Source organism: Pristiophorus japonicus, chromosome 9 (assembly GCF_044704955.1).
Source record: "Pristiophorus japonicus isolate sPriJap1 chromosome 9, sPriJap1.hap1, whole genome shotgun sequence".
Taxonomy (NCBI): domain Eukaryota; kingdom Metazoa; phylum Chordata; class Chondrichthyes; family Pristiophoridae; genus Pristiophorus; species Pristiophorus japonicus.
In genome coordinates, this window is record NC_091985.1 from 211,946,940 (window position 1) to 211,961,916 (window position 14,977).

At 43.5% G+C, this 14,977-nt stretch overlaps 1 protein-coding gene across 3 annotated transcripts in view; it reads right to left on the minus strand.

Moving 5' to 3' along the window:
* Window positions 1-13,835, minus strand: part of LOC139273587 (oocyte zinc finger protein XlCOF19-like) — a 32,352-nt gene extending 18,517 nt beyond the window's left edge. Inside the window, exons 1-3 of one of the 3 annotated variants that reach the window (XM_070890536.1) lie at window positions 13,145-13,835; window positions 5,550-5,614; window positions 2,639-3,383 (exon numbers count right to left, since the gene is read on the minus strand). The gene's annotated coding sequence lies outside the window, so the exon portion shown is untranslated. Of the gene's footprint in view, window positions 1-2,638; window positions 3,384-5,549; window positions 5,615-11,668; window positions 11,904-13,144 lie in introns of those variants that run through there. The other 2 variants (XM_070890537.1, XM_070890541.1) reach the window with 2 other exon arrangements.
* Window positions 13,836-14,977: the final 1,142 nt, after the last annotated feature.

The following is a 14,977-nucleotide window of genomic DNA, read 5'->3' on the forward strand; positions in this document are numbered from 1 at the left end:
ACTGCGCCTGCGCGCGAGAGCAAGAATCAACACTGCCCTTCCGGGATGGAGTAAGGGAGCAGGAGTGCGCCTGCGTGAAAGAGCAAGTTCGCTCTGCCAGCTGTCATACAATCGATTCGCTTAACCGGAGGATGGGGCTCCTCTTGTTCCTATCTGTTGTGGTCTTGTACTGCCTGATATTTCTACCATGGGCTAATTATCTAGAACCAACATTAGCAATCATTTACATAAAGGCCTTCTCTAAACAGTGTTAAACTGTAGAACGGGTCTTATTTAAAAAGCACGCGTAGATAATCTGCCTTTAGTAAAGGCGAGTGCGAGCTTACACTCGAACCTTGATGTCTGAGGTGTAACAGGAACTGAATGTGACAGGAGAGATGTTGGACCAACAGTAAGTGTGAAGCTTACTGTTATGTGCATTATAAATGAGACATTTAATTCAATACCAGTGAATTATGATAGCCTTGCTCATTCACAGATGGTCTGGAAGATCTTTTCACTGCATAAGCAGGAAGAGGCCAAAATGACAGCCTTAGTCATGCGAACATTCACTGAAGCGCCCCAGTGATGGGAGGGCTGAATAACATGTGGAATAATCCCCTGGACCTGATGGCTTACATCCTAGAGTCTTAAGAGAAGTGGCTGCAGAGATAGTGGATGCATTGGTTGTAATCTACCAAAATTCCCTGGATTCTGGGGCGGTCCCAGCAGATTGAAAAACTGCAAATATAATACCCCTATTTTAAAAAGGAGGCAGACAAAAAGCAGGAAACTACAGACCAATTAGCCTAACATCTGTCATTGAGAAAATGCTGGAGTCCATTACTAAGGAAGCAGTAGCGGAACATTTAGAAAAGCAAAATTCCATCAAGCAGAGTCAGCATGGTTTTATGAAAGGGAAATCATATTTGACAAATTTGCTGCAGTTCTTTGAGGATGTAATGAGCAGGGTGGATAAGGGGGAACCAGTGGATGTGGTGTATTTAGATTTCCAGAAGATAAGGTGCCACATAAGAGATTACTGCACAAGATAAAAGCTCACGGGATTGGGGGTAATATATTAGCATGGATGGAGGATTGGCTAACTAACAGAAAACAGAGAGTCGGGATCAATGGGTCATTTTCCAGTTGGCAAACAGCGACAAGTGGTGTGCCACAGGGATTGGTGCTGGGTCCTCAACTATTTACAATCTATTAATTACTTGGATGAAGGGACCGAGTGTAATGTAACCAAGTTTGCTGATGTTACAAAGATGGGTGGGAAAGCAAATTGTGAGGAGAACACAAAAAATCTGCAAAGAGATATAGACAGGCTAAGTGAGTGGGCAAAAATTTGGCAGCTTGTGCATAATGTGGACAAGTATGAGGTTATCCACTTTGGTAGAAATAATGGAAAAGCAAATTATAATTTAAATGGAGAAAAATTGCGAAGTACTGCAGTACAGAAAGACCTGGGGGTCCTTGTGCACGAAACACAAAAAGTTAGTATGCATGTACAGCAAGTAATGAGGAAGGCAATTTGGAATGTTGGCCTTTATTGCAAGGGGGATACAGTATAAAAGCAGATAAGACCTGCTACAACTGTACATGGTATTGTTGAGGCCACACCTGGAGTACAGCGTACGGTTTTGATCTCCGTATTTAAGTAAGGATATACTTGCATATGTGGCTGTTCAGAGAAGGTTCACTAGGTTGATTCCAGAGATGAGGGGGTTGACATGAGGACAGGTTGAGTAGGTTGGGCCTATACACATTGGAGTTCAGAAGAATGAGAGGTGATCTTATTGAAACATAAGATTATGAGGGGGCTCGACAAGGTGGATGCAGAGAGGATATTTCCACTCATAGAGGAAACTAAAACTAGGGGCATAGTCTTAGAATAAGGGACCACCGATTTAAAACTGAGATGAGGAGAAATTTATTCTCTGAGGGTTATAAATCTATGAAATTATCTGCCCCAGGGAGCTGTGGAGGCTGGGTCATTAAATATATTTATGGCGGAGATAGAGAGATTTGTGAGCGACAAGGGAGTAAAGGGTTATGGGGAGTGGGCAGGGAAGTGGAGCTGAGTCTATGATCAGATCAGCCATGATCTTATTGAATGGCGGAACAGGCTCAAGGGACCAAATGGCCTACTCCTGCTCCTATGTCTTATGTTCTTATAATATTCGCTATTAAAATTATATTGAAACAGACCGTATCAGTATAACAAAAGTATTATTACCCACGGAAAGACAAAGTCTTAGGAATTACATGTATCTTATATAAGTTACTGCTCAGAAAAAACAGCTTTATAATCTTATTTTGAAACATAAGAAATATAAGCAAGAGTAGGCCATTCGGCTCCTCGAACCTGCTCCGCCATTCAATACGGTCATGGCTGATCTACCTCAACTCCACTTTCCTGCACTGTCGCCATATCGCTCGATTCCCTTAATAGCCACAATTGATCAATCTCTGCCTTGACTATGTTAACAATTGAGCCTTCACGGTCCTGTAGGGCAGAGAATTACAAAGATTCACCATACTCTGAGTGAAGAAAGTTCTCCTCATCTCAGTCCTAAATGGCCAAATCCTTATTCTAAAATCGTTTCTCTCTATCTACCCTATCAACTGAACTAAGAAGGAAATAAATGACCTTTAAACACCTGGTCCACTTGGCACTGAAGTGTCTGAAACTCATAAGAACTCTAGGGAAACAAAATACTGACAAATGTTAAACAGTTTTGTTGACAAAATAAATCTCAATTTAACTGTTAAAAGATAAATTATTTAACAGTTCACACGATTTCCTCTGGTGAAGGGGACAGAACCATAAAATTAGGGCTAGGCCATTCAAGGGTGATGTCAAGAAGCATGACTGAGATGAGGAGAAACTTCTTCACTCAAGAGTTGTTAACCTGTGGAATTCCCTACCGCAGAGAGTTGTTGATGCCAGTTCATTGGATATATTCAAGAGGGAGTTAGATATGGCTCTTACGGCTAAAGGGATCAGGGGTGTGGAGAGAAAGCAGGAAAGGGGTACTGAGGTGAATGATCAGCCATGATCTTATTGAATGGCGGTGCAGGCTCGAAGGGCCGAATGGCCTACTCTTGCAATTATTTTCTATGTAAGATGGTTAAACATCAAATGAGATGACCCTATTAAAAATGAGTTAAATTCTCTGTACAGCAATGCACACAGTGTCCTTAATAAAACAGGCTGACTCAGGATCCACCCCTCAAGCACTGCGATTGGTTGCAGAACACGCTGCTCCCTGGGCCCTCCGGCCTCTAAGCTGTCTTCCTGTTGGTTCCCAGGGCAATCAATCACCACTCGCCAACATTACGCTGCCAGATGAAGTTGAGGGGCTCAGAGGAAGAAGTAAAATGAGGCCGTGAATCTGAGTTAAGAAATAAAATTTAAGAAGCATGATTAAATTTATAAACTTAACTATTTAAAGTCAAGTCAAATCAAATCAATTGGTACAATTAATATATTCCTTTTGTGCCAAGTGGGAAACAAGTGATGTCTGGGCTGTGCAGTGTCTGTGTCCGGTTACACAGCGTGTCTCTGGTTCTCCGCTCCAAATACACATGTTTCAGCTCACATCCAACTGACTGGATAAACCTCGCCCTTCTATAACTCTATTTATTCCCTGCCATCAATGTCCTCCATTACTTTATTCTTTCCTTATGTTCGCTTTCCCTGTTTTGTTCGTATATAAGCTGATTACATTTCTTGTTCAGAAGAATGATCATCTCAGTATTCTGAATAGAGGATATCGGCCTATTCTGTTCAATCTCTCCTCATAGGACAATACCCCCATCCCAGGAATCAGTCTGGTGAACCTGTGTTGCACTCCCTCTATGGAGAGTATATCCTCCTTAGATAAGGAAACCAAAACTGTACACAATACTCCAGATGTGGTCTCACAAGGCCCTATATAAATATAGTAAGACGTCTTTACCCTTGAACTCAAATCGTCTTGTAATAAAGGCCAACATACCATTTGCTTTCTTAATTGCTTGCTGTACCTGCATTTTAACTTTGTGATTCTTGTACAAGGACACCCAGTTCCCTCTGAACACCAACATTTCCCAATCTCTCACCATTTAAAAAATACTCTGCTTTTCTATTTTTCCTACCAATTTCCTACTACTGAGTTGCCGAATACAGAGACAGGAGCTTACACTAAATGTTTCACTGTCTTTCAGATATAAATTGGGGCCAGCGCTGGTTGTGCGGAGATCGGACAGATTGTTGCCATGGCAATAGAGGAAATTGCTCACCGAGAATAACTGAAAAGGAAGCAACAAAACCAAGATCACATGTTCTGAGTTTAGTTAAGAACATGAACCTTTAAAATTCAGCCAGCTTTTCGAACCATGAAGCTGCGATTCAACTCGTGGATATTTTACACCACCAGACCTGACACTGTGGATTTACTGCATCCACCGTCAGTTCCAGCTGTACAGAACATTAAGCAGCGATGCATCTGCAGAAGTACATCGAAAAAAGTCATATTTTTGGTTATGGACCCCGTGGCCCCTGAAAATCTAATTGCCTTGAACCACCTAAACCTACAACTGTTAACAGTGACCAGTTAAAATGTGGCTAAAATATTGCGTTCAATGGCAAAACATCTGACAGTCACCTTCTTTAAACATCACAAATGTTACACAATTTGAATAAACACGACATTTCATAAAACTCCAGTTAGTCTTTAAAGAACCGAAATATTGTGTATTTATTTCCTGTTATTTCCTACATTACAACAGTGCCTACATTTCCAGTTACTTCCTTAGCTGCACAGCGCACTATGAATCATCCAGTGGTCCTGGAAGCCGCTACATAAATGAAAGTCTTTTTAAAAAAAAACAGGTGAGGTGATTATGTTGAGCCAGCACGGAAATTAATTTAGAATGTCTTCTGGAAAAAAACAATCCTCGGCCGACATTCAGGCTTGGGCTGATAAGTGGCAAGTAACATTCGTGTCACACAAATGCCAGGCAAGGACTCCCTCCAACAAGAAAGAGTCTAACCACTATCCTCGACAGTCAGCGGCATTACCATCGCAGGATACACACCAACAACCTAGGGGTCACCATTGACCAGAAACTTAACTAAACCAGCCACATCAATACTGTGGCTTAGTAACTGATTCAAAATGATGCCATTTCTCAATGATATGGAACAATATTTCACCAGGTAATAAGATGCTACTCAACAAACATTCTTTCTAAGGAACAACAAAGGTTTAGAAAAAATAGACTGCTTAGCCTAAATCTGATGTTTCAACTTCTGACAGTAATTTATTTTGTAAATCTGTTGCCTCAAATGTCATCATTAATAATTTTGTTCTAAATAATTCTTGTTTTACATTCGTTAACGCATTTATTTGGAAGACTGATTGACAACAGAATATCTATATTATTGCTCCTGATTCCTTTGCCACAAGCGACAGTGCCAATCAAGTTCAGCCTTCATTTTCCAATGATACATTTAATTTAAGTAATTATCTGTAAACATAGATGCGTAACATCACATTGACATGTTATGTCCCTACCGTCTCCATCACTAGAGCACTTCGAAGAGAGGAGCCCCCTCAATTGGTACAGGAGACAATAGGATCTGTTGGGGAGACCGGAATCAGAAACATTCTTACCGAACTTCCAGAACAGTGACACATTACCACGACTGAAAGACTCCTGTAATGTTGCAGCATTAACGGAAGTTATCAATTTAACTAACCAGTCCCATTCTAGCACCTGCCCTGCAATGCATAGGAACACAGGAACAAGACTAACCCCTCGAACCTGTTCCACCATTCAATGAGATCATGGCTGATCTGTGACCAAACTCCATATACCTGCCTTTGCCCTGTATCCCTTAATACATTTGGTTAACAAAAATCTATCAAACGCAGATTTAATATTAACAACTGACACATCACTAACTGTCATTTGCAGAAGAGAGTTTCAAACTTCTACCACACTTTGCGTGTATAAGTGTTTCTTAACTTCACTCCTTAAAGTCCTGGCTCTAACTTTTAGGCTATGTCACCTGGTCCTAAACTCTCCAAGCAGGAGATAACGTTTCTCTCTATGTAACCTATCAATTCACCTTAATATCTTGAAAAATCCAATCAAATCACCCATTGATTTTCTAAATTCCAGAGAACACTATCCTAGTCGGTGTAACCTCTCCCAGTACCGTTGGAGTCCAGGTATAAATCTAGTTAGTCTACACTGCACTCCCTGCAAGGCCAATATATTGTTCCTAACGTGTGGTTCGCAGAACTGAACAGAGCTTTGTACAGACATATCATAAGAATATAAGAATATAAGAAATAGGAAGTGCAGTCGGCCATTTGGCATCATGAGCCTGCCCCGCCATTCAATAAGATTATGGCTACTCTTCTATCCCAACGCCACCTTCCCGCACAATACCCACATCCCCTAGTTCCCTTTTTTCCCAAATCTTCATCGACCTCTCTCTTGAATATCCTCGAAGGCTGAGTATCCACACTTCTCTGGGTTAGAGAATTTCAAAGATTCACAACCTTCTGAGTGAAGAAAACTTTCCTCATCTCAATCCTTGGTGGCCGAACCCTTATTGTGAGACTGAGACCCCATGTTCTAGATTCTCCAGCCAGGGGAAACATTTTCTCAACATTAAACCTGTCAGGACCCTTAACAATGTTACATTTTGCAAATTGCATCACCTCTCTTGGGACCCCCACTGTTTCTAGCTTTTGACCATTTATAAACGACTTTGATCAATCTTTGTTTTGGTCCAAAAAATCAACAGCTTGCATTTATATAGCACCCTTGACGTAATATAACGTCCCAAGGAGCTTAATAGGAGTGTTTTAAAATAAAATTTGACAAAGCCATCGAAGGCAACATTAGGGCCAATGATCAAAGGCTTGGCGAAAAAAAGGTAGATTTTAAGAAGCAACTTAAAGGAGGTAATAACAGTAGAGAGACAGAGAGCTTTAGGCAGGGAATTCCAGAGTTTAGGCCCTTGGCGGCTGAAGGCACGGCCACCAATAGTTGACCAATTAAAATCAGGGATGAGTAAGAGGCCAGAATTAGAGTAGCACAGAAATCTCGGAGAGTTGTCAGGCCGAGGAGATCATAGACAAAGGAAGGGTCGAGTCCATGGAGGGATTTGAAAACAAGGATCAGAATTTTAAAATCGAGGCGTTGATCAAACGAGAACCAATGTAGGCCTGCGAACACAAGGGTGATGGATGAACGGGAGTTGCTACGAGTTAGGACACGGGCAGCAGAATTTTGGAGGACCTGAAGTTTACGTAGGGTAGAACATGGGAGGCCATCCTGGAGTACTTTAGCATAGTCAAGTCTAGAGGTAACAATAGCATGGATGAGGGTTTCAGTAGCTGATTAGCTGCTGCAAGGGCGAAGGAGGTGGAAATAGGCGGTCTTAGTGATGGCACGTATCTGTGCTCTGAACCTCATTTCAGGGTCAGATATGACAGCAAGGTGATGAACAGTGTGGTTCAACCTCAGACAGTTGCCAGGGAGATGGATGGAGTTGGTGGCTATGAGTTAGTGGCGGGGAGAGAAGACAATGACTTCGATCTTCCCAATATTTAATTGGAGCAGATGTCGGAAAAGCAGTCTGACAATTTAGAGACAGTGGATGGGTAAAGTGAAGAGGTGGTGAGTTGGAGCTTTGTGCCGTCAGCGTACATGTGGAAACTGACACTGTGTTTTGGATGATGTCGTTGAGGGCCAACATGCAGATGAGAACTTAGATGGGAGACAAGGATAGATAATTGGGGAACACCAGAGGGAAGAGAAGCCATTGCAGATGATTCTCTGGCTACGCTTAGATAGATAAGAATCAAACCAGGCAAGTGCAGTCACACCCATCTGACCAACGATGGAGAGGTGTGTTGGGAGGATGACAACATCTGTGTGAAGAGCTGCCGACAGGTTAAAAAGGACGAGAAGAAATAGTTTACCTCTGTCAGTCACATAAGATGTCCCTAAATATTTGAAAGGGAAAAATTGCAAGGAGGAACATGGGAAAGGGAGTGGGATTAATTGTTTTTAAATGTTATTTATTTGTTCATGGGATGTGGCGTTGCTGGAACGGCTGACATTTATTGTCCATCCCTAATTACCCTTGAGCAGGTAATGGTGAGCTGTCTTCTGGAATCGCTGCAGTCCGTGTGGTGAAGGTACACCCACAGTGTCATATCAGGTTGGTACAACTGAATGACCATTTCAGAGGACGGTTAAGAGTCAACCACATTGCTGTGGGTCTGGAGTTACAACACATCTCTGGGCAAGGATGGCAGCTTTCCTTCCCTGAAGGACATAAGTGAATCAGTTGGCTTTTTACGAAAATCCGATGGTTTTATGGTCATCAGTACTGGTGCTATTTTTTATAAAATGCAAGATTTATTTAATTGACTGAATTTAAATAACCCAGTTGCCGTGGTGGGATTTGAACTCATGTTTCCAGATTATTAGTCAAGGTCTCTGGAATACTCACCTGTAATATAACCACTAGGCTACCGTATCCCATTTCAAAAAGCTGGTACCATCATGATGACCAATAGGCCTCCTTCTGTGCTGTATCATTCAATGTTTTATGAACAAATGGAGAAAGATTTGGTAACAGATAAATAGATAAGAGATAAACCTGTATAACCGAGTGTCAAGAGCTCTTCAGAAATAAAACACTTGTCAATCCAGGGTTTGACTGATTTAGAAACAGAAGCAACGTCGAATTGTTTTGAAGGTAGGAGAATCTGTGACTACCGCACTGTAGCAGTGCTGATAAAATTCTTGTCTCAGTGCAGGTGCAGGATTGCTACCTTGCTTTCTTGCGCAGGGGCAGTGTTGCTCCTTTGCTCTTTCCCGAGCAGGCACGGTGCCTTTCCTGCTGTTAATCCGGGGATTCCTAGTGGGAGGGGTTTTCTTCTTCTGCCGGACCACACAGGCTGGTGTGTGAGTAACGTCAACATAAGAACATAAGAATTTGGAACAGGTGTAAGCCATTTGACCACTCGAGCCTGCTCCCCATTCAATAAGATCATGGCTAATCTGATCTTTGGCTCAGCTCCACTTCCCTGTTTGCTCTCCATAACCCTTTACTCCCTTATCGCTCAAAAATATATTCAATGACCCAGCCTCCACAGGTCTGGGAGAGAATTCCTCAGATTTACAACCCTCAGAAGAAATTTCTCCTCATCTCAGTTCTAAATGGGCGACCACTTATTCTGAAACTATGCCCCCTAAGTTCTGGATTCCCCACGAGTGGAAACATCCTTTCTGCATTTACCCTGTCGAGCTGTATCTTATATTATCTAATGCGTTTCAATAACACCTCTCATTCATCTAAACTTCAATGAATCATAGGCACAACCTGCTCAACCTTTCTTCAAAAGTCAACCTGCTCATCTCCGGAATCAACCTCGTGAATCTTCTCTGAACTGCTTCCAACGCAAGTATATCCTTCCCTAAATACGGAGACCAAAACTGTACGCAGTACTCCAGATGTGGCTTCACCATTACCCTGTACAGTTGGAGCAGGACTAAACTGCTTTTATATTCTATCCCTTGCAATAAACGCATGCATCCCATTTTATTGCAGATTACTTGCTGTACCGACATACTCACTTTTTATGCACAAGCACAATATCTGACCATACAGTGCCCACCTTCCCAGATTACACACGGTCTGATCACACAGTGACCATCCTCCCCGGGTTACACACTGTCTGATCTTACTGGGCCCCCGGGTTACACACTGTCTGATCTCACTGGGCCCCTGGGTTACACACTGTCTGATCTCACTGGGCCCCCGGGTTACACAATGTCTGATCTCACTGGGCCCCCGGGTTACACACTGTCTGATCTCACTGGGCCCCTGGGTTACACACTGTCTGATCTCACTGGGACCCTGGGTTACACAGTGTCTGATCTCACTGGGCCCCCGGGTTAAACACTGTCTGATCTCACTGGGCCCATCCTCCCCGCGTTACACACTGTCTGATCTCACTGGACCCACCCCCGGGTTACACACTGTCTGATCTCACTGGGCCCCCGGGTTACACACTGTCTGATCTCACTGGGCCCCCGGGTTACACACTGTCTGATCTCACTGGGTCCCCGGATTACACACTGTCTGATCTCACTGGGCCCCCGGGATGCACACTGTCTAATCTCACTGGGCCCCCGGGTTACACACTGTCTGATCTCACTGGGCCCCCGGGTTACACACTGTCTGATCTCACCGTGCCCCCGGGTTACACATTGTCTGATCTCACTGGGCACATCCTCCCCGGGTTACACACTGTCTGATCTCACCGGGCCCCCGGGTTACACACTGTCTGAGCTCACTGGGCCCCCGGGTTGCACACTGGCTGATCTCACTGGGCCCCCGGGTTACACACTGTCTGATCTCACTGGGCCCCCGGGTTACACACTGGCTGATCTCACTGGGCCCCCGGGTTACACACTGGCTGATCTCACTGGGCCCCTGGGTTACACACTGTCTGATCTCACTGGGCCCCCAGGTTACACACTGTCTGATCTCACTGGGCCCCCGGGTTACACACTGTCTGAGGAATTTACATGGAGGGAGAGATTAAAATGTGAATGTTTAAAAATGTATAAAGTCGAGAAGTTGAGAACGTGGGAATTATATATGGACAGTATAAGCTAACAAAGAATTCATGGTGGAATAGCCATGACATCTCAGACTCGAGACTGCGAAATGTTACAACACTAACACATATTGAAACAAAACCCACAGCTTGCAGAAAAACCTCAAGGTCTTATTAAATCATGTTATTAACCTGAAACATTAACAGAAGGTCTTTGTTTAAAATCAGACCATACTTCGATCGGCTTATGAGTGGACAAAGGGAAAGAGGGATCAAAAGGGATAGGCTGAACTAGGATGTCACTCTAGCCCTATCTTGTTATCTTTTGCCAAAAATGTATAACCGTCGTCCCTTTACAATGTAACATCACTTTGTCCGTAAGAAGTGGGTGCGATCTATCAGAGTTTCATTCCTTCTGTCTGATAAGGTTCCCGATCGGGATTTGCTTTTTAAATAAAAGCTTGCTTTGTTTAAAGCACAATTGGTATTCGACTCAGTGATTTCACTGAACCAGATTGAGAGAAAAGAATCTACATTTACATTTGGTGTCAGAAGTGGGATCTCAACAGACGACTGCCGAAAACTTGCGAATTAAGAGCACTAGCCTTGGACGAAACGAGGGGAAAGTGGCCACTGGAGTAAGTATACTTTCAACACTGCTCCAGTTTCCCCCGGTTTCAAAAGTCTGAGGAAAGTTTAGCCACTCGCTGGTTCTCAGGTAGTGTCTGAACGAGATCCAGGACAATCTGGTGAATACCTTTCAAACTTAGAATAGGGATAGAGATAGGGAAATTGCGCAGTGACGCAAACCAAGCGGCGACTTGGAAAGATAGGTTAGAATCGGTAAGTCTGCCTGGGTTCGAGGCCCAGAGCCTGCCTGGGTTCGAGGCCCAGTGTCTGTGTGGGTTCGAGGCCCAAGTAAAACCGTGCGGCAACGCGGAGAGAGAGAATCGCGCGAACCGCGTAGGGAAACGCGGAGGTTAGGGAATTACGTAAAATTAAGCTGCGGGACTGTGTAAATTTTAAATTGTACTTACGCCAGGTACAGCGTCGATCTTGTATATCACTTGGTCCACCTAGGCTCTGGGTAAGATAACTGAAACCACCACGGGGCGACGTGGAGACAATCAGGACCTGGCTAATTAGGACCTTGATCCAACGTGCGGCGACACAGGATGGGTAATTTAGATAAAACTACGAATTCCCTGAAAGGTCATGGATCCAAAAATTAATAGGAAAGAAGAGAGACTCTTGTGAACGTCTGTTTTAAATGAGAAATGCTTGTGTGATTTTTACTGTGAAAAAAAAAGTTTGTTTTAGCTCCACCCACTTTTTCAAACAGAATGAAAGTTTTTTTAACCCTTCGTAGTGTTGTCCTGTATGTGGGAAGTTTAAGAGTGTGAACCTTATTGAATTACGTATATTCGGATGATAAGTTACGGAGCCAGGAAATGCACAAAGGATAGGTTTGTTGAGTAAAAAAAAAGAAAAAAATACATAGTCCCGGTGGTTAAAAGAGGATTTGACATGCTCACTTACTCGTCGAAAGAAAACATTCAGAGAAGGCACAGCAAAACAACCGAGATGGATTCAAAAGGATTCAAAAACAAATATTATATTAAATAACACGACCTTGAGGCTGGAACAATTGAGATAACGAAAAGCAGTCCACAGCCTACGTGCCAGACTTCCCTCTAGTTATGGAAAAGACGAAAAAAAAAAGATGTAACGTACTAAATAGGTGCTAAAAAAAAAAAGTGTTCTGAGATTTTAAATTATGAGAAAAATTCCACTGCAGTCTAAAAAATCACTCCTGTCGAGTTGGCAGAAAAACTCCATTAAATTAGGGCTTTCATTGACAGAAGGAAGACATATTAAAAACTGTAGACGTCTTAAAGAAAGAGTGCACGCACGAGAAATGTATTCAGAGTTCCACTGACAAAATTTAATTTCAATAAACAAATAGCTATTAAAAATTTGTGGTCTTGTTTTAAATCAATTAAAAAAATATCTTTGGCAAATACTTGAATAAGAAGTTAAAAAATATTGGAGTTTAATCAAATGCTGCCTTTCCTGATGAAAAGATTTTTTTTTCAGATGGTTACGTGAAGTCACGTAATGACATCAGGTCTTCTTACAAACCTGTAAAGGAGTTAACCCTTTCTATTGACAGCCGTTTCATACTGAACATTATCAATTTGGATTTCTTAATAGAAAAAAGACTCACCTAACAGAGGAATGGTGCGAGTCAGAATAAAAATAAAAACAGAACTAGCTTATGTAATAATACTTGCCTGATACAATAAAGAAATAGATACTCAAACAAAACAAATTGAAGAGTTAAAAGGCTAAGATAAATAAGCTGAAAGGGATCCACAAACCCAACTTAACCCTGACCTCCGATTTCACAGGGTGACCTCGACATACATGGATATAATGCAGAATCAAGGGACCTGTGGGCCCTGGTAAAGCAAACCCTGAGCCCAACTGAGCATGCCCGATTTCTAACTCACCTAGGACGTGCTACTCATGATGCATTGGTGGTTGCTCACCCTAACGATGTCCAGGATCGCCTAAATGCTATCTTTAATGCTCTCACCACGACCCTTCAGAAGCCCATCAGTATGGCCGCAGTATTAGAAACTAAACCCAAACGAGAAGAAACTGCCGATGAATTCATGGAAAGATTTATTGAAATATACGGAAGTCAATCAGGAGATAATGCCTTCAGGGCGGGAGAGGATTCTCCTCAATTCTGCGCCATCCTACTTCAGTGCCTGCCCTATTCGATTGCTCACGCTATCCGGACAAATAATATGAATTGGGCAGATAACAGTAAAGCCCAGATGGAAAGGGCGGTTAAATATTATTGGCAGGAAAAGAAAGGAGAGGGGGGAGGTGCGCCCCCAACCCGGGTCAAGACTGAATAAATGACTAGAAAGGAAGAGCCGCCTCGGGTGGAAGGACCAAAACCCGACCCAAGGGGATACCAGATGGAACCGCAGTGTTACGTGCAGGGTTGGGTGGATAAACAGGGATAGTTATACTAAACACCCAAATGGCCCGGGCCCTGCTAATTACGGACCGCCCTACTGTCCCCGGCCTGGTATGGGAAGAGGTCGGGGCTGGGAAAGACGAGATAGATGCTTTATTTGTGGGCAAGAAGGACATTGGAATAGAAATTGTCCCTCCCGTCAGCACGAAAAAGGAAGAGGAGGAAGAGGAAGGGGGCAAGGGGGTGGGGGGGAAAGAGGATGGGGATCTTACACTAACTTCTCCCAGAACAACCCCTTTGGCCAACCGTCCCCAGATTCGTATTGACTACGCAGCTTGATTGTGCAGGGACCCTCCCCGGATGACGAACCGATGATATTGTTAAAATATTCGGAATGAGTGGCAACCCTTCTTGATAGATACGGGAGCCTTCATGTCTTCTGTACAATCAAAGCTTAAACTCCCCACCTTCACTGAAACACAGGGACTGTCAGGATTCCTGGGACAAGTCTCTACATTCCCGGTGTCAGAACCGGTTAAAATGGGTTACCAGGAAGAATCGGTGGAACATCGATTTGTTATCACAACCAATCTGGACTGTAACTTGATGGCTAGAGACCTCCTCTGCAAATTCCAGTTGAATTTGGAGTGTGGAGATGATGGGATTATTGTAAAACAGGGAACCCTTAAACGGCAGTATACCACTAGAACCCCTCAGTGGTGGTCTCTGGACCTGCCACAGGCACCCTATCACGTGACCCTAGCATACGATCCCAGTGGAAAGGATCAGGACCTGCAGAACTTTTATCAGGATCACGAAGGGGAAGTGAAGGAAATTCTATTAAGGGCTAGAGTGACTGGACCGGAAGGGAAGGCGGATTTTGTGGAAATGGACAGCCCCCAACGGTGGCACCACATATTACTCGAAGTATTACCTCCCCACCACGCTAAAGATTTGGGAGTTATGGTGTGCCAGGCTATAGACGAGGCTGACCCTACTAGCCGGGATGTGCAAATTGTAAAACATGGCCGAACAGTCCAATTCCACGGGGACCCCGAGAAGATCTTAACGACTCTGCAGCATCATACTGGCTCTGGCATACCTGACTATGTGGATCCTCATGTGTCGGCAGAGGACCCCTCCCAAGTGGGTTATACTCCCATTGATCCGATTGAGATCCCAGTGCAGGGCAATGTGGACTGGCCCTCTATCCGACAGTACCCACTGAAATCACAGGCAATCCTAAACTGACCTTTCGGCACTGTACTGCAATTAATCCGGCCTGTTTTCTTACTGAGCCACCCCAAGATGAGGAAGAACCCAGTCATGATTGTTTATCTTTAATTCAAGA